The sequence below is a fragment of the Anolis sagrei genome, chromosome 4, assembly GCF_037176765.1.
Source record: "Anolis sagrei isolate rAnoSag1 chromosome 4, rAnoSag1.mat, whole genome shotgun sequence".
NCBI lineage: Eukaryota > Metazoa > Chordata > Lepidosauria > Squamata > Dactyloidae > Anolis > Anolis sagrei.
In genome coordinates this window covers 179,029,775-179,055,369 of record NC_090024.1, presented here as the reverse complement: position 1 = coordinate 179,055,369, position 25,595 = coordinate 179,029,775, and the positions used below count along the sequence as shown (strand labels likewise).

The 25,595-nt window shown below is 40.0% G+C and overlaps 1 protein-coding gene and 1 long non-coding RNA gene across 2 annotated transcripts in view; one reads left to right on the top strand and one right to left on the bottom strand.

Moving 5' to 3' along the window:
* PIK3R3 (phosphoinositide-3-kinase regulatory subunit 3) overlaps positions 1-25,595 on the bottom strand; it is a 325,870-nt gene that overhangs the window by 62,486 nt on the left and 237,789 nt on the right. The window lies entirely within an intron of this gene.
* The window catches only part of LOC137096983 (uncharacterized), a 47,814-nt gene that overhangs the window by 19,015 nt on the left and 3,204 nt on the right, over positions 1-25,595 (top strand). The window contains exon 2 of the long non-coding RNA XR_010909870.1: positions 22,984-25,435. This is a non-coding gene — a long non-coding RNA (uncharacterized lncRNA). The remainder of the gene's footprint in view (positions 1-22,983; positions 25,436-25,595) is intronic.

Genomic DNA, 25,595 nt, shown 5'->3' with positions numbered 1-25,595 from the left:
ATCAAACAAAACAAACCACATCCCACTGCATACTTTGTTTTTTGCTTTTTTTCAGGGGCAAATGGAATAGGTAGGACACATTATTGTGAAATGCAGGTATAATAAAAATATGATTCATTCAACTAAGTTTAACAGGTTTTCATATACAGTTAAAAAGTCCTATCACTGTTGCTAAAAATGTTTTGTTTCTAATCATTGTCCCATTCTGGCTGGATACTGCTATCAAGTGATAATATCTCTGAATCCTTTATAAATTGGATGTTGGTGCCTCCTTCTCCTCTCAGATCATTTCAGCAGACCAAAGTTTATTTGGGAACATGATATTCTTGACAAATCTTTCACTCTTACAAAGTCAAAATCAGGGCTAAAGTGCTGATCTACGGAACCTGTTTTACTTGTGGAAAACTTAATCAGAGTTAGAGTGAGATGTGGAGACCAAGGATTTCTTTGATCACACCCTTTGCATATAAATCTAGGAGATGCAGGCTCAAGTTCTAGATCAGTGGTTCTCAACCTGTGGGTCCTCAGATGTTTTGGCTTCAACTCCCAGAAATCCTAACAGCTGTTAAACTGGCTGGGATTTCTGGGAGTTGTAGGCCAAAACACCTGGGGACCCACAGGCTGAGAACCACTGTTCTAGATGAATTTTTAAAGTCCCAGATTCATTTGAAAAGTTCAGACAAGTGGCAACCTCCCATCTAACCTTTAGACATCTCCATGTTAACTCTTACAGATGAGCCTTTCAAACATTTGCCATCTGTGGAGAAATCAACTTTTCTCCCTAATGCGTTTACCTATCTAAGGTAAGTGGCACACTGTTAGCAGTGCAGATGTGTCTACTTGACTGAGGGAGGAACTCTACCCCTAGCAACTCCTGGCATTTCAAAAAAGAAGAGCTGTCTCGTGCCTTCAGGTCTATAGTTTTAGAGGATTATAGAACCACAAAAAGTTAGCTTTGGCTTTACCCTGCACAAAGAAATCGTAAGCTGTTTATTGTTGCGGTGGGTGGGCGTGTGGGGAGGGAGCAAGGTAAATACTGGAATGCTGATTAATGGGCCAACATACCAGTTGAAGGTTTAATAATAATAATAATCTCTAGGCCAAGAAGCTGCCATAAAATAAAAACCCGAATTGTTCCTATGCAAATCATAGCAACTGGGTTAACACATCACTTTCCTTCTCCCCCTTCCTTGCAAGTGTAATATCACTACAAAAGCTGCCAGCTCCTGAAGAAGAAATCTTTATTACTCATACCTCTAGTCAAACAAAAATTTAAACAACTAAAATGTTGGCTTTGTAATAATTTGAAGGCAAGCAATTGGTTCCTAAAATACTTCAATAGTTAAATTAATTAGCCCAAAAGACTGGAAAATGAAAGAAAACAATCCAAACATAAAATAGAGCTCACAAATTCTAAAGTGATATTAAAACACCAAAAATAGATATATTCATGCAGTTCTACATTTTTATATCAGTTGTAATGACTATAGCCAGATTTGGAGATAGGTGGAGCTCCCAGTCATGCATACATACCTGTGTACAGGAGATGTAACAGAATAATTTTGGATACTGCATTTAGAGTTGGATGCTACTGATCAGAGTTCATGAAGTCTAAATGCATCACAAAACTGCATAATTGGTTGTGCCAAATTTGTTCCCAGTCCAAAGCAAGAAGTTGTATCTTGGACAAGTTTTGGCTTTACAAAATTATTGTACAATTTTAGAGGACTGTTAAGACATTCTGGACACCCTATTTTAGCATTTTTTTTGGCAGGAAAATGTTGACTTCATCTTAGATTGATTGTGAATTGCTGAACATCATGTAGTGCAGTGGTTCTCAACCTGGGGTTCCCAGATGTTTTGGCCTACAACTCCCAGAAATCCCAGCCAGTTTACCAGTTGTTAGGATTTCTGGGAGTTGAAGGCCAAAAACATCTGGGGACCCCAGGTTGAGAACCACTGATCTAGTGGGTTTCCATAACTGAACAGGGATCTGAACCCTGGTCTTCCAAGATCCCAACGGAACCTGCAATCTGCCATGCCATATGAAGGCCGAAACCTGGAATTGAAGTGTATTTTTCTAGCAAGACAGTTGTTGCTCTGGGGCTTACCCTTCAGTAGACAAGCAGGTTTGCAGTGTGTCTTAAGCACTTGGCACAGAAACATCCTCAGTAGTTACATACTAGAACACAAAATTCTGGCTTTCAAAACTACAATAACAATATTCATACTGAAGGCAATAGAACCACCAATAAATATTGGTCATTAAGACTAGCAGAACTTCCATTCACTGGGTGTTTTTGAGGTTTAGGTGATAGACACTACCATTTTGTTTTGCTTATGAAACTCCCTAATAAGGAAGAATGGACGTTGACTGTCAAAGATTGCTATGCTTGATGGATCATAATAAAGGGTCCACACAATACACATGCCCTTGTTTAAAGATAAGGTTCCAGAGAAGTTAAAATAGGTTTCACTGAGTATTATTAGCAGCAACATAGGAGACATAAAAGGCAGAGCTGTGAAACATGGAAGCTATGGTACTTGTGAAAAATCAGTTCCACCAGTCAGATAAATCATAGGAGAAGATTGATTCTTTCACTGGTGAACAGTGGTTCATTATTTACCTGTGATTCTAAATATTTCTGAAAGTTAAAATGTGTATTACCATGACATAATCAAACATTCTTTAATATATTCCCAATTGGTACTGAATCTATTGAAAATGAGATAATCTGAGGACTGGTTTTAGACTTCATGCATTCATTAGCCACATGGCATGTATGTGTCATATTTGGCAATGTAATAGTAGACATTGCCAAATATGACACTTCTTTATACCTATAGAGAAATGGATTCCATCCTTTAAAATGTTATTGTTCCATCCAGGAATTATTTGGCCTACATAAATGCATCTGTAGTTCTTCTATCACTTTTGTTTCTGGAGTATAGTATTGGTTAATGCTTTTGACACTGGTGTAACAGCCAGCAGTTACCGTGAAAAATGGGTGGCAAAATCTGGCCTTAAGAGACCTCAGCCTGTCTTGGGCAGAGAATCAGCTTCATTATTTTTACAAGGTGTGACTCCACATCTCTGCAGTGTTATATAAAATCAAACAATGTCAGCCAGGAAGTGCTATGTTTCCATTTGTGGTTTGTTGAAATGAGGAAGTAAAGGGACATAGGCAAACTGGTCTAAATGCCAGGAAAAGCAAGGGAGGGAAGGGACAGCCACCATGAGCAACAGTGATGGGATTGTTTCATAGCATATGAGGAAAAAAAAGCTTTACATTAATTTGGGTGTGGAAAGACAAGGGCTACGAAACAGGCTGGAGCACATCTCGTGGGAGAGTCATTTTTACTGGATATGGAAAGAAAGAAAAGATGAAGAAAAGAACTATTGCATTAGTAGTGTGAGAATGAATCAATGGTTTTCAAGAGTTCACCAACAAGCTACAAGAGCAGCAACAGCAAAAGTTGAGTCTTGCACTACCTTCAGATCCATTACTTAGGCTGGATAAGCGACCTTCAGAATCCCTGGCAGATTCTCCCTAAATGTTACATAGAAATTCAGAATGGCAGATTCATTCCAGTCTGAAGTTACTTGTAACTTGGCTTTATAAATAGATGTTCAACCTTTATTGTCTCTGGTTGCTTCTGGATACAATTTAATCAGCTACCAAGTTTGCAAAATTTGTGTTTTTTAAAATCTGTTTGTTTGTTTTGTTCTGTTAGAAATGTAATACAATGTTCTGGTTGCGGATGACACGATAAATAAATAAATAAACCTTTATTGTATTATAATTACATTTCAGTTTATTGATATAGTTATCAATGAACTGAAATGATCAAGTTAAGTAGCAGCAGCTCTCTATTCTTCTTTGGTCAGACCTCATCAGGAATACTGTGTCCAGTTTTGGGCACCACAATTCACAATAGTTATTGACAAGTTGGAACGTGTCCAGAAAAGAGTGACCAAGATGATCAGAGGTCTGTATACGAAACCGTATATCCCACAAGCAAGGCTGTACTCTGTATTGTGTCCCATGAATGCTCAATATTTCTTCTTCATCTGGTATTCTTGTACAAAGTTATGCATCACATTAAACTAGTAGAAGCATTTCCTGTTATTTACTACAGTTTGAATGACATTTTCTTCTTTTCCCCATGTGTGGAAAATAATTTGCACCAGTGTTTTTTGACTTCATTTAGACAGCTTGCTAGCTTTCTTCACTTGGTACAGTTCACAGACCTAGAAATCAGGAACTTTACCATCATGTTCCAGATCTCACCACTTTTAATGCTTAATATTGAGCATTTGAGTATAAATAGAAACTGTCTTAGTATGAAACTCTGGGAATAGACTGTGGATATGTATGAAAACTTCACTGTGTTATCCCATAATAGTAAAAAAAAAAGGAAGGAAGGAAGGAGGCAAGTCTGTTGGTATAAATACAATTTGAAGGGTGCAAAGAGAACCTATAAGAATCTCTTATGAGTGCACAAAGACCTACAGACTCTGTTTTTTTGCCAGCCTCTGGTGAAAGATGGTAAGCAGCCAACCTCCACACCAGCTCCTGAACAAATTATGTTTGGAAATACAGAGGTATTCTATCCCACAGCCTTCAATATGTGGTGGCTATACTATGTTTAAAGGCCATCTACAAGCACATACAATTCTACAGTATTGACAGTCAAAGAAGGAAGAGTGAGAACCCCCCACTGTTAAGCTGGATAAGTTGTTAAGCTCTACAAACAGAGGTGAGGAATCATGGCCTTCCGAATGACCCATAACTCCCATTAGTCCCAGCAAGACACACAGTCCATGGTGATGAATGGCTGGAATTGCAGTGCAATATTTTAAAGCAGCATTTCTCAACCTGGGGGTCGGGACCCCAGTGGGGGTCGCGAGGGGGGTGTCAGAGGGGTCAACAATGATCATCAGAAAACAGAGTATTTATGTTGGTCATGGAGGTTCTGTGTGAGAAGTTTGGCCCAGTTCTATCATTGGTAGGGTTCCGAATGCTCTTTGATTGTAGGTTAACTATAAATCCCAGCAACTACAGCTCCCAAATGTCAAGATCTATTTTCCCCAAACTCCACCAGTGTTCACATTTGGGAATATTGAGTATTCATGTCAAGTTTGGTCCAGATACCTTATTGTTTGACTCCACAGTGCTCCCTGGATGTAGGTGAACTACAACTCCAAAACTCAAGGTCAATGCCCACCAAACCCTTCCAATATTTTCTGTTGGTCATGGGAGTTTTGTGTGCCAAGTTTGGTTTCATTCCATCATTGGTGGAGTTCAGAATGCTCTTTGATTGTAGGTGAACTATAAATCTCAGCAACTACAGCTCCCAAATGACAAAATCAATCCCCACTCCTAACGCCACTACTATTCAAATGTGGGCATATCAGGTATTTGTGCCAAATTTGTTCCAGTGAATGAAAATATATCTTGCATATCAGGTATTTACATTACGATTAATAACAGTAGGAAAATTAAAGTTATGAAGTAGCAACAAAAATAATTTTATGGTTGGGGGTTACGTAGCAACATGAAGAACTGTATTAAGGGGTTGGGGCATTAGGAAGATTGAGAACCACTGTTTTAAAGGGACTGTCCAAGGTTCTGAACGTTATGCTCACTATTTTCAACATCTTACGCAGCACCTTTTACATTCAGACTAAATCACAGAATGGATTCACCATCCCACTGATAAGGGATCTACCAACTGCTACTGCTAAACCAGGAGGAAGAGCTGTTTTCCACCTTGTCTCAAAAAGTTTAAAATATTTCATCCAAAAGCAACAGTCTGAAGATGTATTTTTGGTAGTCTTCATCATTGTTTTTAAAAAAGCTACAAATCATGCCAATACAAATGGGTTGTCACCTGGAAGCCTCACCTACCTCAATGGGAGAAGGAACATACTAATGCAATAAATAAACTGTTCAAAAGGCTTTAAAAGTTAGGGCTTGGACTTTGGCATTTCCTTGATTTGCAGAGTCAGGGCTGTAATCACCAGGTCAAAACCTTCACAACAGCTTCGCAAAAGTGCCAATAAAATATGTGTGGCAGGGAAAAAATATACATTCATTAACTGGATTAATGTTTGGCAACTCTTGACTTAATCCAGCTAATGAGTGTGTTAATGTCAGTGCTAGCACCAGAGTTAATTCCTTTGGAGCAGCTCAGATCAAAGTTATCCTCTTTGTTCCATACAGGGATCAAGCAGAGGAAAGGGACAGGCGGGTTTTTTCCTTGAAGCAAATGCCCCCAAAGCCAGGTGAGCAGATCTTGACTAGGTCTTATAATGAGCTTCCTGGGAGACCTTGGAAAAGTTGCTCTGCTTCTTTGACCTTCCTTTGTAAAGAAAAGAGGCTGCTGCTTTCCTGTCATGGCTAGCAACAGGTTAGTTTAAGTAGAAATCTGAGGGGCAGTCAGCAAGATCTGAAAGTCCATTCAGTGTATAAAATGCCTTTATCAGATCCAAGGGTGGTGGTGTTATTTTAAAAAGGCAAAACAGGGGATTCCATGTATGGATAGTCACAATTCACATGCAAATATTTTCTAATGGTATATGTGACTGCGATGTCAGGGGACAACTAGGGTGGCAAAGCTAGAAGTTTTCTAGTTGCCATGGGCTTTACCCACTTTGCCATCACTGGTGTGTGAAAAGCCTTGGATGAGCAAAAAATGACTTGAAAGATTAGAAAATGACTAATTTTTCGATATGCTTTTAAGTGGTGGCACAGACCAAGGGTGAGGTTTCATAGCTGTTCTGTGGAAACAGATAGATGGATTGTTTTGGTTTTTTTTTAAGTTGTCTACATTTTATCAACCCTATTATAAATCTATTAGCAACCCTAATATAAATCTAATTGGCAATTTTGGTCAGATGGGGTTTGCCTTCCTCTGAGGCTGAAAAAGCATGATTTGTCCATGGTAACCCAGTTGTTTCCACGGCTGAGTGAGGATCTGAATCCTGGATCCAGAGTCATAGTCAAAACCTTATACCACTACATGACACTGATATCAAGTGACATACAATTAAAACACTTTAAAAAATCTAAAAAAATGCATAACAATCAAAATAATTTAAACAGGTGGAGGCTCCTTCTTTGGAGGCTTTTAAGCAGAAGCTGGGTGGCCATCTGTTAGGGATGCTTTGAATAGGATTTTCCTGCTTCTTGGCAGGGGGTTTATTTATTTATTTATTTGGGGTTCTTTTACCCCGCCCTTCTCACCCCATCACTGGATGCCCCAAGAGGTCTCTTCAGAGGCAGCCCTAGGTAATTTTCAACGGTAAGCAAACAGTATTTCGCCCCCCCCCAACCAATCACTGATATATATTTTCCTTTCGTCATGGGAGTTCAGAATGCTCTTTGATTGTAGGTGAACTCTACATCCCAGTAACTACAACTCGCATATGTCAAGGTCTATTTCCCCCCAAGAGCGTCCCTGGGCAACATCAACTATACTGGAAATGCTTACTTTGCGTAATGGGTTGAGCCGCCTCTGGGTCTCTTCCAACTCTATGATTCTATGATTCTAGGTAGAAAGCATATTAAAGAATCTGACAATTTAAAAGCAAGGTGGTTTAAAACTAGTTCAGGCAAGTTTAAGCAATTTAAAACTAGTTACAAAGAATTTCCAAAGACTTTTATAAAATACCATCCTTTAACTTTGTGTTGGAATAACATCAATGTAGGTGCCAATCCGGCCTCCAAGTGGAGGATATTCCAAAACTAGGGTGTCACAAGAAAGAAGTTCAATCATTGGTGAGGAACATAGAATGGTCCCTCCAGCAAATGTCAGTTCTCAGTCAGACTTCACTTCTTCTCTTTCATCATTCTTTTTAAAAACTATGTTGTTAAACACATTTCATTCTTGCACAAATTATCATTGGAGAGCAAAAATACAGCCTAACCCTCAAAGGATGAATTATTGTGATAATTGTGGATGAACTGACAACCCTTCCCAGACTCTTCTACCTGAAATTGCTGTGGTCTGAGTCATTCTACGTAAAAAGAAGGCAAACTTTAGTCTGAGCATTGTGAAGCAACTATATCAAAGCACACGTGGGACAGAATACTACCCCCACACAGCACACCGCTTTGGAGTACAACCCTTAATTATACAAATGGACTCTTAAGCCATTTCTCAAACCATATAATGCTTCTTATGATTTTATCTCTTAAGATCATGGATTCATGAAAAGTCACCAGGGATACTGTAGATGTTTGAAATGACTATAATTATTTAGGGCTACAACATGCCGGGAATGTGTTCTATGGAAACCTGTCCTGTGATACTATCATGCTAGTGTGGTGCAAATTGTAGAGTAGGATTTTCCCACACCTAGTATGGTGATGGCCTCCAGTTGATTTGAACTTCTGCTTACAGAAGCCTGATACAAGGGCAATTGAAAGTGTATGAGCATTTTATTTCTTGCACATTTGGAGGGCCAAAGATGCCTCAACTCTACTCCTGCAGTGCCAGGATTCAGTTGACCTAAAGATGAGACACTCAGAGCTGAAAGGGGCAGTACACGAAGCTATCTTTTACTGAGTTCTAATCACTGGTTGATGTATCCCAATAGCAATATTAACTGGCAGCAGCTCTTCATCACTACATAGTTATAGTGCAATGGCCCACAATTAACTGCCATGTCAACATCTTATGGCAGTGTTTCTCAACCTGGGGATCAGGATCCCTGGGTGGGTCGTGAGGGGTGCCAAAGACCACCAGAAAACACAGTATTTTCTGTTGTTCGTGGGGGTTCTGTGTGGGAAGTTTGGCCCAATTCTATTATTGGTAGGGTTCCGAATGCTCTTTGATTGTAGGTTAACTATAAATCCCAGAAACTACAACTCCCAAATGTCAAGGTCTATTTTCCCCAAACTCTACCAGGGTTCACATTTGGGCATATTGTGTATTCATGCCAAGTTTGGTCCAGATACATCATTGTTTGAGTCCACAGTGCTCTCTGGATGTAGGTGAACTACAACTTCAAAAGTAAAGGTCAATGGGAGTTCTGCATGCCAAGTTTGGTTCAATGCCATCGTTGGTTGAGTTCAGAATCCTCTTTGATTGTAGGTGAACTATAAATCCCAGCAACTACGACTCCCAAATGACAAAATCAATGCCCCACCCCCACCTGTATTAAAATGTGGGTTTATCGGGTATTTGTGTCAAATTTGGTCCAGTGAATTAAAATATATCATGCATATCAGATATTTACATTACAATTCATCACAGTAGCAAAATTACACTTCTGAAGTAGCAACAAAAATAATGTTATGGTTGGGGGTCACCACAACATGAGGAACTGTATTACAGGATTGCAGTATTAGGAAGGTTGAGAAACACTGTCTTATAGGATCCTGGGATTTGCAGTTTTGGGAGAGATATCCTCAAGAATGGCCTGAGTACCCCAAGACACCAGATTTTGTGTGATCTTGGAAATCAAGCAATGTCAGCTCTACTTAGTATAGTTGGATGAGAAACTGTGAATTATTATCAGGTTCTGTATGCTGGAAGAAACAGGCAAAACCTCTGAGTTTTTATTGCCTAAGCAAACCCTATGAAATTGCTAAATTGTCACAAATTGAGAGGTTACTTGTTCATACATTTAGAATTCTAAACCAGAAAACTCCAGTTTAGGATTCCACAGAATGCAGCCATGGCACTTAAAATAAAACTATAGTGCTATAGTTTTATAGTGCGAAAGGGCCCAGAGTTTGCAGGCAGGAAGTTTTTCTCAGTCCAAAATGACAAGCAACAAACATATAAACCTCCAAACAAAGCATGTGCTCTATCCATAAGAGTAGGTCTCCTACTGTAGGCACTGGTATCTATAGTGGAATGTGGAGGACAAGAAAATGATGTGTAGGACCAGGAAAGCATTTTAAGATCTGGCTGCTGCTGTTGTGGCTGACTGGTTAGGGAACTGTCCTGTATTTCTCACAGTATGGGTTTTGGGCCCTAGAACTCCCACTCTTTTACACCCAATTTTTGGGGATGGCTAGGCATGCAAAATATGAGCTTCACCATGTTTCCCATTTCCCCTGATGGAGCTGAACCATGCACTCCTGCTCCCCAGTTCCACAACCCTATAGTGAGTGGCAAGAATGTGCTGTTTCAACATCTGTCCGTGGATCCTTCCTTTGGCTGTTTGCTCCCACAAGAAGCACTTTGAGACAGAGGACTCCCCTTTAAAAATAGGATATATCACAATGCTCTTTGAAAGCAAATCCTGCGGGTGTGAGAGTGAGGCCAGAGTAGGCAGATTGCTGCACTATCAATTATTTTCCAACAGCACTTAAATGTTGCATCATACAGTTGACAAGTTTCATTTAACTTAATTTGAAATAGATTCAGAACAAACTAATTTGGGTGTCATTTGACTTGGGTGCAAAAATGAGCTGGATGTAAGAAATCAGTTTCAAGAAAGGCCTCTTTACCCAAACATACTTTGAGGAGGAAGTGTCAGCAGGAAGGTCTCGCGGACATGAGAGAAAATATGCCTTGAGAAATAAGTCCTGAGTGTTCCCATTGTCACTGGGTAGCAGCTTTCAGAGTGCACTAAGATCTACTCTTTTTAATTGACTCCCAGTAGCAATATGAGGTTGCCTTCCACCAGCCACGCCACAAGTTTGAATCTCGGAAAGGAAGTTCAGTAGCAAGAAGATCCAGCACTGGTTTAAGCTCATGATTAACTGGACCCATTCCTTAGAGGAGACCAGACCTGATTTCTTACGTGTTTGTTGGAGGGATGAAAAGTCTGGAATTGCTTTTTTATTCTCTCCCTAAAAATACTCAGTGCCATATCTAGCAATTAGAATCCTGGTGTTTCCTGCTGTGGCAGCTTTATGCTTTCATTTTGAGAGATGAAAATAAACATTGAACTTCCAAGTTCTCTCTTCACCGAAAGAAAAAAGCACAGGGGCAGGAGAGAATTAGAAATACAAAATGTAGGGGATTTTGTTTCATATACTTTCAAAGCATTATGGGCATACAAAGGAAAAACAGTAAATGGAATTAAATTTTTTGTAGAAATTGTAATTGCAGACTTCATAGTGAAGGATAATACACATATAACCTACTTGACTCATACAAAACATATAGATGCCATTTTAGAAAGTAATTTCCCATTTTTGTTTGTCAGCATATAATGCAATGCACAACAAATGCCATAAAGCAATGGCTGTAACTTATTTTTAACCATTCTCCCTGAAGATGAAATAGTGTTTCTAGCCTGTCTTCCTACTGCTATCCACAGTATTATTGATCTGCTATCTTTAAATCTTAATGGCATTTCCATGTCCTTTCTGTCTGGCTTCCATTTCCCTCTAACATGTTAACTCCAGCAGCTCTGGGATTTTTTGTTTGCTTGTTTAGACAATATTGTTGCCTTTTAATCTAAGCATCTCTGAAATCATATTTGGTCCATATATTTACCCAATTGTAAGCTCATAAAATGTGTGGACAGAGGTACCTCCATTATCATATCAATTTGTGCACTTTTAACCTCCAGTTATTCATTCTTATTCTTTTTGGACCAGTTACAGGGCCTTCTCATTGCATAACATGTCATTCTTGTGAAAATGCTCCCAAGCTTCTCGCTTAGTCATTCTGGCCTAAAGCAGATACTGTACTTATTAATCTACATTTAATTCAAAGAAAGCCATACCAGACAGGATTCATTCAAGATGAACCTTCTGCAGTGGTCTCAAGGCTTGCAGAGTTATTTGCGTGGCCAAGGCACTCTATTGTGAAATTACTCAATTTCCACTTCCTACCATTTTGACTCAAAATTGCAACATCACATCAGAGTAGTAACGTGTTTTGCAATCAGAATAAATCAAATAATTAACTGCAATTGTAGGAAATGTTGAAAAATTTTGAAGAATACTTTCCAGTTCCTCAGACAGAAACTAGAAAGTATCACTCAGTTTCCAATATGAAATACTGTATATATTCATATTTGTCCATTGATAGGTTATTTAGGTGATCTCTCAGAGATTCCTCATATTTGCAACCAGCTTCCAAGGTGTTCTTTCCCAATCATTTCACCTATCCAATCTTACATGAGCTTAGAAAAGTGGACTTCAGAGGTACCACAAAAGAGAGAGTGAATTGTTACCTCAACCACTGAATTCAGCTCCAATTCTTATTTCACAGGGGGAAGCTCCTGATTACATCCAGGAGTGCAGCTTGTCCTGCCTTGGGGAGTGTCAAGGTGCAGTTAGTATGGATCAGCATCAGAAGCAAGGTCTGGAACAGAGCTTAGAAACGAACTAGCTATTTGCAAATATAGTAACTAGCTGCTTGGAATTAATTTCTTCTCCTGATATGAAAAATGTGACTATATTTACAACTTTAACTTAAAAAGGCGTATTTTCACTCCTTTTGTAGTACAAATGTAGGGGTGTAGTCTTACTAAGTCAGTGGTTCCTAACCTTTTTTTGACCAGGGACCACTTGACCAGGGACCACTCTCAAACAGTATCAAAAGGGCTGTGAATCAGTTTTTGGTCAACTTTAGATTTGGTTATTTGAAGTACTTAAAATTGCATTAGATAGACCACAACAGCTCTAGTTTGCTATCCAGTAGTTGCCATTTGCTAGCCCACAGAAAACCATATTTAATAAGCCTCAGCACTATAAGAGGGTTTTATGAGACCAGTCGCTCTTGTTGCAATGGTGTAGTAACGGTGAGACCGTGGACCACAGGCATGTAGCCGGGGGGGGGGGGGGGGCTTGAGGGGCTTGAGGGGCTTCAGCCCCCCCCCCCCAAATTCTCATGGTGGTTCGCGAAAAGGCCTTACTGGTGCATTATTTAAACTGTTATGTTTATTCATATCATGATCTGATCACCATACTCAATATATCCCATATGCATGGGGGTATTGGGGTAATGATACAAAAGGTTTGCTAGACTAGACCCTCTTTCACTCAGACTCAACCCCCCCCCCCCGAAACTCAGCCCCCCCGAAACCCCCCTGAAAAAAATTCAGCCCCCCCCCCCCAAACGAAATACTGGCTACAGGCCTGGCGGACCATATTTTAGTTCTTGCGGACCACTGGTGGTCCATGGACCACAGGTTGGGAACCACTGTACTAAGTGGTAGAAAAGGATGTCATGTGGATCAAATGCTAGATTGTGTTTTTTGTATTTGGTTGTAGGTGCTGAGATTATTGTGAGTAGCCAGGAGGAGAGGGCTATGTACCACAGGTCAGCAAGTTAGCATTCAGGCGTTGTTGTTGTTGTTTTAAAAAACAATAAACAACTAAGCAGATGTATCATTTTTAGTTAGTACTTTTCAGAAAAAGGGAACTAAGTACCACTTTTAATCAAAGGTCAGCTTTTTCAGAGGTAAAGTAGAATGCAGTAGGAAAAGAAGAAGACTGTATTACTCAATCAAGGAAAACATCTCCCTGAATCTGCAAGAGCTGAGTAGGGGGTTGATAGGGAGATATGGAGGTGTCTCATTCATGGGTCACCATAAGATGAACAGCAGTTTTTAGCCACACTGGCAGGTCATTATTAATAAGTAGGGATGCCAAGTAAAAACAAGAGGGCTCCTGTAGCTTTCATGTTTGTGTAGAAAGGGAAATTTCTGTAGATGTTCCTTGTTACCGGGTTGTGTGACAGGCTACGCCTTTGAAGGTATAAGAGCTGTTGCCAGCTTTCAGTCTGCCAACCACACTCAAAGTAAGGTGAAACTTGAGAGGAGCAAGATGCTCCCCATGAGTAGAGAATTCCTCAGGATATGCAAGCTTAAAATCATCCTGGTGTAGACAGCTGTAGGTAGGTATCCAGTTATGTTTTGTAGTTGACTGGGCCTGTAATTTGGTGCCTGCATTTCCAAATTCTGGGTGGCCACTTGATTTCTACCTCTGAATCAAAGCTAAGCTGTAGACTTCTTGAGGAGTTGATGTAACTAGGATCTCCTTGGTTCATTGATTGATATGGTTTGGTCTTGCTTACAATGAAGCCATGGAGGAAACAATAGATGTTAAGACCTTGGCAGCTGAGGAACAAGTCTCAGGCATATAACTCTGCAAATCAATTTATGTTTACTCAGAAGTAAGGCCCACTGAGTTTAATGGGAACTTACTGCTAGGTAAGTGTAAATAAGATTGCTGTCTAACTGAGCAATAGGCCTTGCTTGGTAGCTGTTTGGCTAGCAACTACAGTGATAAGAGGACGGAGAACATTCTTATCTGATGTTCATTGGCTGGCGAAACCACGGCAATTATATGAAATGATGTGGATGTTGAGAACAATGAGGGTGGGGAAAGACTGTGTTCAAAAAAGATGCACTGGGATTGGGTGTGCCAGCCAGATTTTTTTTCATGTCAGGAGCGACTTGAGAAGCTGCAAGTTGCTTTTGGTGTGAGAGAATTGGCTGTCTGCAAGGATGTTGCCCAGAGAATGCCTGGATATTTTGATGTTTTACCATTCTTGTGGGAGGCTTCTTTCATGTCCTCGAACGGGGAGCTGGAGCTGACAGAGGGAGCTCATTTGTGCTCTCCCTGATTAGAACCTCTGACCTGTTGGTCTTCAGTCCTGCCGGCACAAAAGCCCAGGGGCTCCAATTTTGCCAACCAAATAAAGTACCCAGATGGGCAAAATTGGAAAGGACTGTGAAAAAGTTTATCAAAAATCATTGTAAATGGCAAAGGACAAGAGCTAGATGTTCCTATAATAAAATAAGATGATAATTGGGAAGAATGGAATCACCATCTCTGAGTGATATATAGCTTAAGTGACCCATCATAATAGACCCCACCCGTGAAAAAGCCATGCAGTGGACAGAAAGCCACGTTTTCTTTTATGCTTATTTGCTTTCCTTCTTCTCTCCTGAATCATCACTGAAATGAAAGATTTGGTGATTATGGACTTGGATTCAGTTAAGCTTATACTGTGTATTTGAAATTTTGGCTGAAGGTAGGATTCAGGAAAGACTTTCTAAAATATTATTTTGACAGTTGGAAAGCTTTTTGGACTCAGTCTTAGGCTTCGAACTAAACTCAACCCAGATCTACTGAGTTCAATCCAACAATTACTGTCTATTCAAAGCTTTCTTAATAGTTTTCAGCATTTTTAATCTTTTAAGTATAATTTTCTATTTTTGACTTTTTAAAGTATTCTTTACCTTTTTTAAAGCATTGTCATTTTAACCTTTCTTGCAGTTTTTTTAAAGACGATTTGTTTTTGTCCCTTATCTCTTATACATTTAATAATTTAAATGATAAATATAATCTCTTAAGTGCCTTAGAGAACTGTAGCTTTATCTTAGCTTTTGAAATTTAAGTAACAGGCAGGAGATAAGTAGAAACTATAATATTTTGCATATTTTAGCTTCAACAGTTTAAAATCAAATACGCTGGAGGATGGAGTTAAGTGGGTGTCATTTCGTGTAGCTGTCTAGACTTGTAGTCCAACCAGCTGTTTTACTTTTTCTATTTTTGTAGTGTCAGCTTAATCAACTCTGTGACTTTTTAAAAATACAGTATGTCACATATTTATGTCACAGTTCTTTTCACTGCCACAAGTATAACTGTAGAAGCTTTTCAAACTTTGTTCTTATTGCCAACTATAGATTTCCACAGTTTTCCTCTCCAAAATGGACAAGATCACCATGCTGACTGTTATATTTTGCATTTCCTACAGCAGGGAATCCTGTTATTTTCATCTGTGAAGTTTGAAAGTACAGTGGAGTCTCTCTTATCCAACATAAACGGGCCAGCAGAATATTGGATAAGCAAAAATATTGGATAATAAAAAGGAATTAAGGAAAAGCCTATAAATGTCAAACTGCATTATAATTTTACAAATTAATCACCAAAACATCATGCTTTACAACAAATCAAGGGAAAAAGTAACGTTATGTAGTAATTACCGTATTTACGAATTTAGCACCAAAACAGAGAAGGGTTCTTTCTTTCCCCAACATTATTACATAGGTAAATATACACTCCACTTCTCTTACTTGTGGATCTGGCTGGGAGGCAGATTACGTAGGATAATACAAAACGTTGGATAAGTGGAGGTTTGAGAAGCAATACTCTACTGCAGATGGAACTAGTGAAAAAGACTGGTAATGCTCTTATGGCAAGTGGAGAAATAAGTTACACCTATCTAGTGCTCTCATGTACCAATCCTTGTTGTTATTGTTTGCCTTCAAATCAACTTATGGTAACTCTATTCAGGCCGTAGCCAGAAATGGGGGGGGGGGGGTTGGACCCCAACCCCCCCCCCCCCCAGCTACAGGCCTGGTGCTTGCAGTTCTGGAGGGACTCTTAATTTTTTTGCATCTCATAGACTTAGCATGGGGTTCTTCAAGAGTCTGAAGCTGAGTCTGGGTCAGGATTCATCCCAGGGACTCAAGAGGATCAGGTCAACAATGACAGGGGCAACGGTCTTTCTCTGACGCTGGCTTTGCCCAGAGCAAACCCCTTCGTGCCAGGCAGGCCAAGAGGAGCTGGACAAGGAGCCGGGCCCTGTAACCAGTGAAAATTCATGAGTAAACTACGTTATTTTTTACCTGAAAAATTTTAGGGGGGGGGGTGTTGAACCCCCCCCCCCCCCGTGGCTACAGGCCTGACTCTATCCTAGAGTTTCGTGGACAAGAAATACTCATAGGAGCTATCCCACTGCCTTCATCTGAGACTGAAAGACTGTGACTTGGCTAAGTGGCAATTTCCAGCACTCAAAACAATACCCCACACTGGCATCAATTCTTAGTTCTTTTTTAATCAATTGACTATTACGTTAGACTATTGTGAGCATGGCAATCTTGTTCTGCTTCCTTTTTATAGTGAAATTTTGCTCTCATATGGAGGACTTGCATCATAAAGTTTTAGTTGTTGCTTACATTTATACCCTGCTTTCTCTCAGTGACGGTGAGGCAGCATCAATGATTCCCCTGTACAAATATTGATAATAACCTTGCAAGAGATGAGTTAAAGCTGAGGGAGCCCAATGGCTAAGTGTGGACTTTACCCTGTATATCTCTATTAACAACCGCACCATTGAGCAACATAAGCCTTCTCTTCAATTACTTTTCTCTTTAGTAACTTTCCCGATGATCATGCAAACCTTTTGTTTCTGATTTTTTTTCAGCCTTCCCAGATTAAAGGCTAAATAAATTGCCTCCAATCTGCCATGTTACCTTTCTATCTTGCACTGGAAGTGCAGCACATGAGAGAAATACGGAAAGATAATGGGAGCAAAAAATCATCTCATAAAAATGAATTAAGTCCTACACTTGCAACATTATTGGGACCAACATTAATGAAAAGTGGATAACAGCAGCTCAGTAGGTTTTCTGTTTCTCACATCACCTGCCCCCCCCCCCCCCCAATTCCATGTAAACCCTTATTAAACTTGGGACCTTTGTCTGTGATTTTGAAGGACAAGGGATGGAGGAAAGAAAGCTTCACAAGTCCTGTGCTCTAGCAGAGCTGGCGTCACTAAAAATCTTCAGACAACATTCTCCTTTTATCTGTGGCACATGCAAAGAGAAAGGAAGCTTGCCAGGTCCAATACATCAAATGCAGACAGCTGTAGAGAGGAGAATTGTTAAAAGGGACTGGTTTGTGCAGCTATTTATGTAGGTACTACTCTCACTGTGAATGTGTTCCACAGGCTGGCTGGTAGGAAAAGTGAACTTGCCCTGCCATGCCAGAGGAGCAGCTTTTGAACATTGCTGAGTCTTCAAAACAAATCCATGACTTGGCTTCTACTGAAGCAGCAGAAAGAGGCACACAGCAAAAAATGTGCTGGTCATGATCAGCAGTTCCCAGTGGCTCCTCCAGAGCAAAGTATGAGTTTGAGAAATAGAAGCCAGAGGTAAAGTCAAAGAAAAATCAAGTGGAGGGTCTCCTTTTGCAAAGTTACCAAGGGGCAATTCCTGATTGGCCAAGTGAACACTTCCACTTGACTGGCCTATCCTAGATTTGCTCTCTAGAGTCTACCTTGTCCAAAGCATGGATATACAGTAGAGTCTCGCTTATCCAACCTTCGCTCATCCAATGTTCTGTATTATCCAACACAGTCTGCTTCCCGCCGGAATAATGTCCAGGGTGGGAGAAAGAAAGAACCCTTGTATGTTTTGGTGCTAAATTCGTAAATACAGTAATTACTACATAACATTACTGTGTATTGAACTGCTTTTTCAACAAATAGATAGATATGATTTTGAATTTGCAAAATCATAACGTAATTTGACTTTTAATAGGTTTTTCCTTAATCCCTTCTTATTATTCAACATTTTTGCTTATCCAATGTTCTGCCGGCCTGTTTATGTTGAATTAACGAGACTCTACTGTACATCACAGAAGGGGGGGGGGGGCAAACTAAGGATAAGGGGAAGGGGGGGGATCGTATAATAATTATAAAGAAATCAAACATGCATAAGTAGATAAAAGGTGTGTGATAGAGTTATATGTTGTATAAGTTGTAATGGAAATTTAAAAATAATGATGATAAATATGCTTACAGATGTTTTTGATTTTTTTCTTTTACTCTTAGATTGAATATAATATGACATACTCTTTTGTCTAAGAAATTGTAAAAAGAGGGAAGAATGTATGCTTATACATTTTGCTTGACAATTTTATAAATAAAATGTAAAAACTGAAAAAAAGAAAAATTCTTATGATACAAAAAAGTTTTTTAAAAACAAAAAAAACAAACTTTAATGAAATCAACGCAGTTTAAAATATTGCTTAAAATTAACCAACAATGAGATGAAAACTAATGTGCAGCATTTATGGAAAGGGTGTGTAGGCACATATTTGACACTTTCTGGGCTGTGACTGCTCTCTCCCCCAAATCCCAGTTATCCCAGTTGTCTGCACAGTTCATTATGCTAAACAGCAAAATACTTACAAATAAACTGAGCAGTGGTTTAATAACAATATGAGAGAATTAACATTTGTGTGCATGCTGAACATCATGTGAATTATGCTTCCTGGTTCATTGTTCCATCCTCCTGAAACTTTTATTATTTCAAATATAAGGTACACATTTTTAATCAGAGCAGACTTTGAATTATCTTACATTATTATGGCTCAAGTGGACGGAAGAGATCAATTTATCTGCAGAGATGAGATGGAGGAAGTCAGAGAGAAGGTTCTGAAGCACCTAGTTATTGTAAGATTAAGATGATTTTAAGATTATATATAATAAGGATGGATTGTCATGAATTCTGCAATTCTTTACTAATCACATGAGGCCTGAGGCCATTACAGGGATGTTATGACCAATTTTTGGTTCTGCGCTGCTATGGAGTTTTTGAACATCTAGAGGAATATACATGCTATGAAGACAAATAAACATAAGACTTGGAGGAGCACCGCAAGGCAAGAGAAAACTGAAGAAGCCACAGCAGCCCTGAAGAAAGATGGAAAACTACTGCCCTTGGTTATCACTTTTATCTAAAATAGATAATAGTAACCCGTGTGCACTTAAAAGAACTGATTAAAAACACCAGGTTGTATCTATTGGTGGCTTAGTCTTAGTAGTTTAGCAAAAAAAATTGCATTGGTTTTCAATGCTCTATACACACATCAGTTTCCCTCAAGGCTACACCTGAAAATTGGGGGAACATCCAGAAGAGAAGATGTGGTGCTCAGGGCTGTAATAAATAAAGAGAATAAGAGAAAACGAGGTGCCTTTTCTGGGATGAATGTTGTTGTTGTTCATTCGTTCAGTCGTTTCCAACCCTTCGTGACCTCATGGACCAGCCCACGCCAGAGCTCACTGTCGGCTGTCATCACCAGCAGCTCTTTCAAGGTCAAGCCAATCACTTCAAGGGTGCCATCCATCCATCTTGTCCATGGTCGGCCCCTCTTCCTTTTTCCTTCCATTTTCCCCAGCATAATTGTCTTCCCTAAGCTTTCCTTTCTTCTCATGATGTGGCCAAAGTACTTCACCTTTGCCTCTACTATCCTTCCCTCCAATGAGCAGGAGGGCTTTATTTCCTGGAGTATGGACTGGTTGGATCTTCTCGCAGTTCCAGGCACTCTCAGAACTTTCCTCCAGAACCACAGTTCAAAAGCAGCTATCTTCCTTCGCTCAGCCTTCCCTATGGTCCAGCTCTCACATCCGTAGGTGACTAAGGGGAATACCATTGCTTTGACTATGCCAGTGTGATGTCTCTACTCTTCACTATTTTATCAAGATTGGACATTGCTCTCTTCCCAAGAAGTAAACGTCTCCTGATTTCTTGGCTGCAGTCTGCGTCTGCAGTCATATTTGCACCTAGAAATACAAAGTCTGTTACTGCCTCCACGTTTTCTCTATTTCCCAGTTGTCATTCATTTTTGTTGCCATAATCTTGGTTCTTTTGACTGATTAAAAACACCAGGTTATAGCTGCAGCCCAGCTTTTACGCCTTCTTCTTTCACCTTCATTAGAAGGCTCCTCAGCTCCTCCTCACTTTTGGCCATCAAAGTGGTGTCATCTGCATATTTAAGGTTGTTAATGTTTCTTCCAGCAATTTTTACCCCAGCCTTGCATTTGTCAAGCCCTGCACATTGCATGATGTGTTCTGCATACAAGTTGAATAGGTTTGGTGAGAGTATACTGGGGTGAATAGACTATTATTATAAGCAAATATATACATAGGTAGGGAGATTGATTGTTGTGTACATTCCTGTCATTTTCTGATTTATGGTGACGTTGACGAGACTTTGCCTTCCCTCTCCTCCAAAGCTGAGAGAGTGTGACTTGTCCAAGGTCACTCAATGGGCTTCTATGGCTGAGCAGGTAGAAGAGGACACCTTTGACACTTCACAATGAGAATAATGCCAATGACGAAGCATGTCAGTTTCAGGTTTTAGTCTGAACTTTAAACGTGCTGCTCAGGGTGCTGAAACCCATTCCTCTGAATGTTTCTGAGCTTTGCGTGGCTACCTTAAATTTCAACCGATTCACTATGGACCTCCTCATATGACCCTTTTGAGCCATGTCATTTTGCTAGCAGTCGCCGGCAAAAGGGAAGTTGAGTGCAACCTTCCTCCTTCCCCGATCCTTCCTGGGGACAGGACAGGGCGTGTTGGCTCCTTGTCTCCATCAGATGGGAGAAAGGGATACAGGCATTGCCCCACTGCCCTTTCTCCCATCATACGGGGAAAAGGGGAGGAAAGTACACTACCCAAAACACACTTTCTTCACTATTGTGGTGGAGGCAGTGCCTTTTAGCGCTTCCCCTCCACTGTGGGACGAATGTGGGTGCGGCCTGCCGTGAGTCATGTGATAGCACACGGCAGGCCCTGTCCAAACCGTGATTAAAAGCTGCAAAACAGGGCTAAAATGTGAAGAGGTCCAAAGAGCAGATACATAATTATACACATGATGATGGAAGTCACTTCTGTCTTTCTTTGCTCAGTCTTCCCTATGGTCCAGCTCTCACATCTGTAGGTGGGTTTCCATGGCCGAGCCATTGAGGATTTGGAGCAAACATCTAGAATCCCATAATTTGGCAGAATGGCTCCCAAAGTAGCCAAATTAGCTTTGAAACATTTTGAAGTAAAAGAACACACATGGTAATACACTTTCCTTTCTTGCTTGGTAGCAGTCTATTATATCTGGGGTCTACTTTCCTATTGGGAGAAGATCCTCTTTGGAGTTGAAAAGCCATGATACCCATGCAACATAGGTTGCTATTAGATTTGTATAGCTGCTATCATGTGATAATTGCAGAAATAACTTAAGAGGACCCAGAGTTGGCATGGGCTACCTCAAGGAAGATTTTAACCTTCATTTCCGAAACTGGAAAAGTTACTGTTGTTGTCTTATGGTTTCCAGAATCTTTCAGCAGTCAAGCCAGTTAGCTGAGAGCAAATCTTTATTACACTGTTAATTGCAGTCACTCATATCACAGAATTGCAGCCTGTCAACATATATTGCTGGAATCAGGGATATGTTTGCAAATCAGCGTAGGGCTAACAGTTCTTGAATTACAAAGAACAAGGAATGGCAGGCTTCAGGGAGATTTCACAGAGAGCACACGCAGACAAAGGAAGCATGGCCCAATTGTTTCGGTGGGATATGGCTAGTTTTCCGCCTACAGTACTTCAAACAAGCCTCACAAATTTACAGTAAATTGCAGCTGTGCCCTGTATTTCTCTCCTGCCAACATAAAAATACTTGCTCTGTCTTAACAATGGTCAAGTGAGTCATGTTGGCTTTGTTCCTAAACAGCACAGGGGTTCAAGTTAAGAGATGGGTCATTTAGACTCAGCCACAATGCCTCTTGCTAAATCGCTTTGCCCTCCTTCAGGTGCCTTGGTGGGGAGAACACAATCTCTTTACATATACACATACTACTACAAAACTGTTTTTTATAACAGTCTAACAGCACTTGATAGAAATAGTCATATGCAAAACCTATTTAGGAATGAATATCACACATGGGGAAAGGGGAAAATGCCCATATATCCTATTCCCACAGTTGCTCCACTTTTTTTCTGTGGCAATGTAGAAAGTCTGTGCCGCTAAGTTGCAATGAGAACCCTTGCTAGTGGCTGATACTGACTGACATTTCACTTTTCCAATTAAATGGGAAAATTTATATGTTGTGTACCGCAGAAGTGACAGGTACCTGCATATATTTGAATGCTTGAGTTTCTTTGTCATGAAATATGCAAGTCTGAATCAGGAAATGATTTTGCATTTATGTCCTTTCTATGTACATGTCGACATTTCCCATTGACAGCACTAGCATGACTTATAAACTTGGTACTTTTTACACCCCCAAAATTAATAGGACAGTTTCCAATTTAGAACAGTAAACTATGGGTGGGGAACCTGTGACTCTCCATTAATTTTTGGACTGCAACACCTCTTTATGACAAAATGTCTCTAGAAATTAGAAAAACGCTTTGATTTGACTGATTGCATGCAGCTTTTCACAGTGTTTTAAAATACTGATTACAACTGTTATTTATTTCTTAATAGCATATAAAGAAGATGCTGCTGATTGAAGTCAACAAATACAAAGGAAAAAAAAAACCCTCCTGAGAGTCCATGAGTTATGGATACTCAAATGGCCTCTTTTCTGACTGTTAAAGAGGGGAATTTCCTCAACTAGCCTCTCAATGAAGACTGATTCACCTATTTGTCTTCTGTGACCTCTTCCTTGGACATTTGCTGTTATGTAGGTCTGGAGAACAAGCCCTATGAAGAGAGGCTTAAAGAGCTGGGCATGTTTAGCCTTCAAAAGAGATGAAGACCATGGATAAATTTGTGAAGGGAAGTCATAGGGAGGAGGGAGCAAGCTTGTTTTCTGTTGCCCTGGATGCAAAAGAATGGCTTCAAACTCCAGGAAAGATGATTCCACCTGAACATTAGGAAGAACTTCCTGACCGTGAGAGAGCTGTTCAGCAGTGGAACTCTCTGCCTTGGAATGTGGCGGAGGCTCCTTCTTTGGAGGCTTTTAAGTAGAGGCTGGATGGCCATATGTCGGGGGTGCTTTGAATGCGATTTTCCTGCTTCTTGGCAGGGGGTTGGACTGGATGGCCCTCAAGGTCTGTTCCAACTCGACGATTCTATAATTAAATGTACCAGTTTCTGAGGAACTTGAGTGGGAAACACCTGTGGTCCTTGTGTCCTGCTTGTGGATGTCCCATAGGCATCAGAATGCTAGACTAGAGAGGCTTTTGACCTGATCCACCACAGCTCATATACTTTGTGTTCTTATATATTTAACTACATTTTGTGTATCTGTATCCAGTTCTACTGCTGTGGTTTCAGATTGCCTCCAAACATGCTCAACATTCTTGATACTTCCAGTCCTTTTTTATTGAACTGTTGTTTTAAATAGGTTTTCCCATCTGAAATGAAATACTGCCATTGTGGGGCTCTCTTGGCACTTTTCCACTCACATATATGTTGAATTTGATAGCTCCTCAATTAGTCTCTCTGTGAAGATTAACGACACTTACGTCATGCACTGGATGCTAGGCACTGCCCAGAATTAAATCAGGTTTGTCTCCTCTCTGGCCAACTCCATGACAAACCCTTCTAAGGGATAATCTTTCATTATATCTCAAATTTTCATCTCCTACAATCTGAGAGGACATTTACTCAATGTAAGGGTAGTAGAAGTCACTCGTTATTATATTTTCTCCTTTGGCTGCCTCCCTGATTTGTGGCATTGCTTGACTTTAAAAAAGAGTTTGGATGAATTTCTCGGGAAGCCCAAGTCCTTGTGTAGTCATTCTGAGAACAAAAAACATTGCAGAACGTTATCGCACATATCATTTGGAAAGTAATTGAGTCGGATCCCGGAATGAATTAGAAGCTGCTTGTATGAGTAAAATTATTAATAATGAAACTCTACACTCGGCAAGGTAGAACAGAATAATATCAACTTGAATGCAACATCAAACTAGGCCCTGCCTAATGTCTTTTGTGCTTGAAAATACAGTTGATATATGGTATGAAGTCTCTTTGCTCAGAGTAGAAGGGGAAAAAAACATTTTACAAATGGGTATCTCAGTACTTGCCATCAATTTCTGAACATATCAACACTGCCAAATATCATCAATGGTTTTTCAATGAGGCATGTTCATGGGCAAAGATGCATTTGGAGTTTCTTGCAGGGTAGTGTAACTCTGAGAATTATATAAATTTATTTATTTATTTATCTTGTCAAGAGTGAACAAGTTGTATTGTATTAAAAACAAAACAAAACAAAACCACAACGTTTGCAAACTTGGTGTCATACTAAATGTCCTTTGACCAGTAGCTGGCCACTTGGAGTGCCTCTGGTGTTGCTATAAGAAGGTCCTCCATTGTGCACGTGGCGGAGCCCAGACTGCATTGTAATAGGTGGTCTGTGGTTTGCTCTTCTCCACATTCGATTGTTGTGGATTCCACTTTGTAGCCCCATTTCTTAAGGTTGGCTCTGCACCTCGTGGTACCAGAGCACAGTCTGTTCAGTGCCTCCCAAGTTGCCCAGTTTTCTGTATGCCCAGAAGGGAGTCTCTCATTTGGTATCAGCCATTGATTGAGGTTCTGGTTATATAAATAACCAATCCTCATATCACAATATTAGATCTTTGAAAGCTAACTCTATTTACACTTTTTCCACAACTGTTTTTTTTTTTTTTTAGGTAAACTAAATAATGCTGCAAGACACTAAGAATCCCTGATGGCCATAAAAACCTCCCACTTTGACCTAAAACCTTGCCAAGGGCAGTGGTTGGGCCAGCTGACAGTCTCATGGTGCACTTAGAAGGGTAGGAAAGAAGCTTTTTCTGGCAACGAAAGATTGCTTCTTGGTTGTCACAAGGATGTCTTTCTAATCCTGTTCCTTTTTTTTTGCAGGGGATACCATGGCAACACATGGTATTTCCAATTGCAGAACGACTAATATAGTCCAATGGAAGTCACATGCATATGAAAGGTGAGCAGCTGATCTCATCCTGGCTGATCTGACTTGAGTCAAGGAGCATGTGTCATAGCATTTTTTAGGAGAGTGGGCTGAATGTATCCATTTGGTACATCCAGTCTGTATAAGTCACATGGTATATAACCTGCCATCTTTTAAATAGGAGAGAAATGAT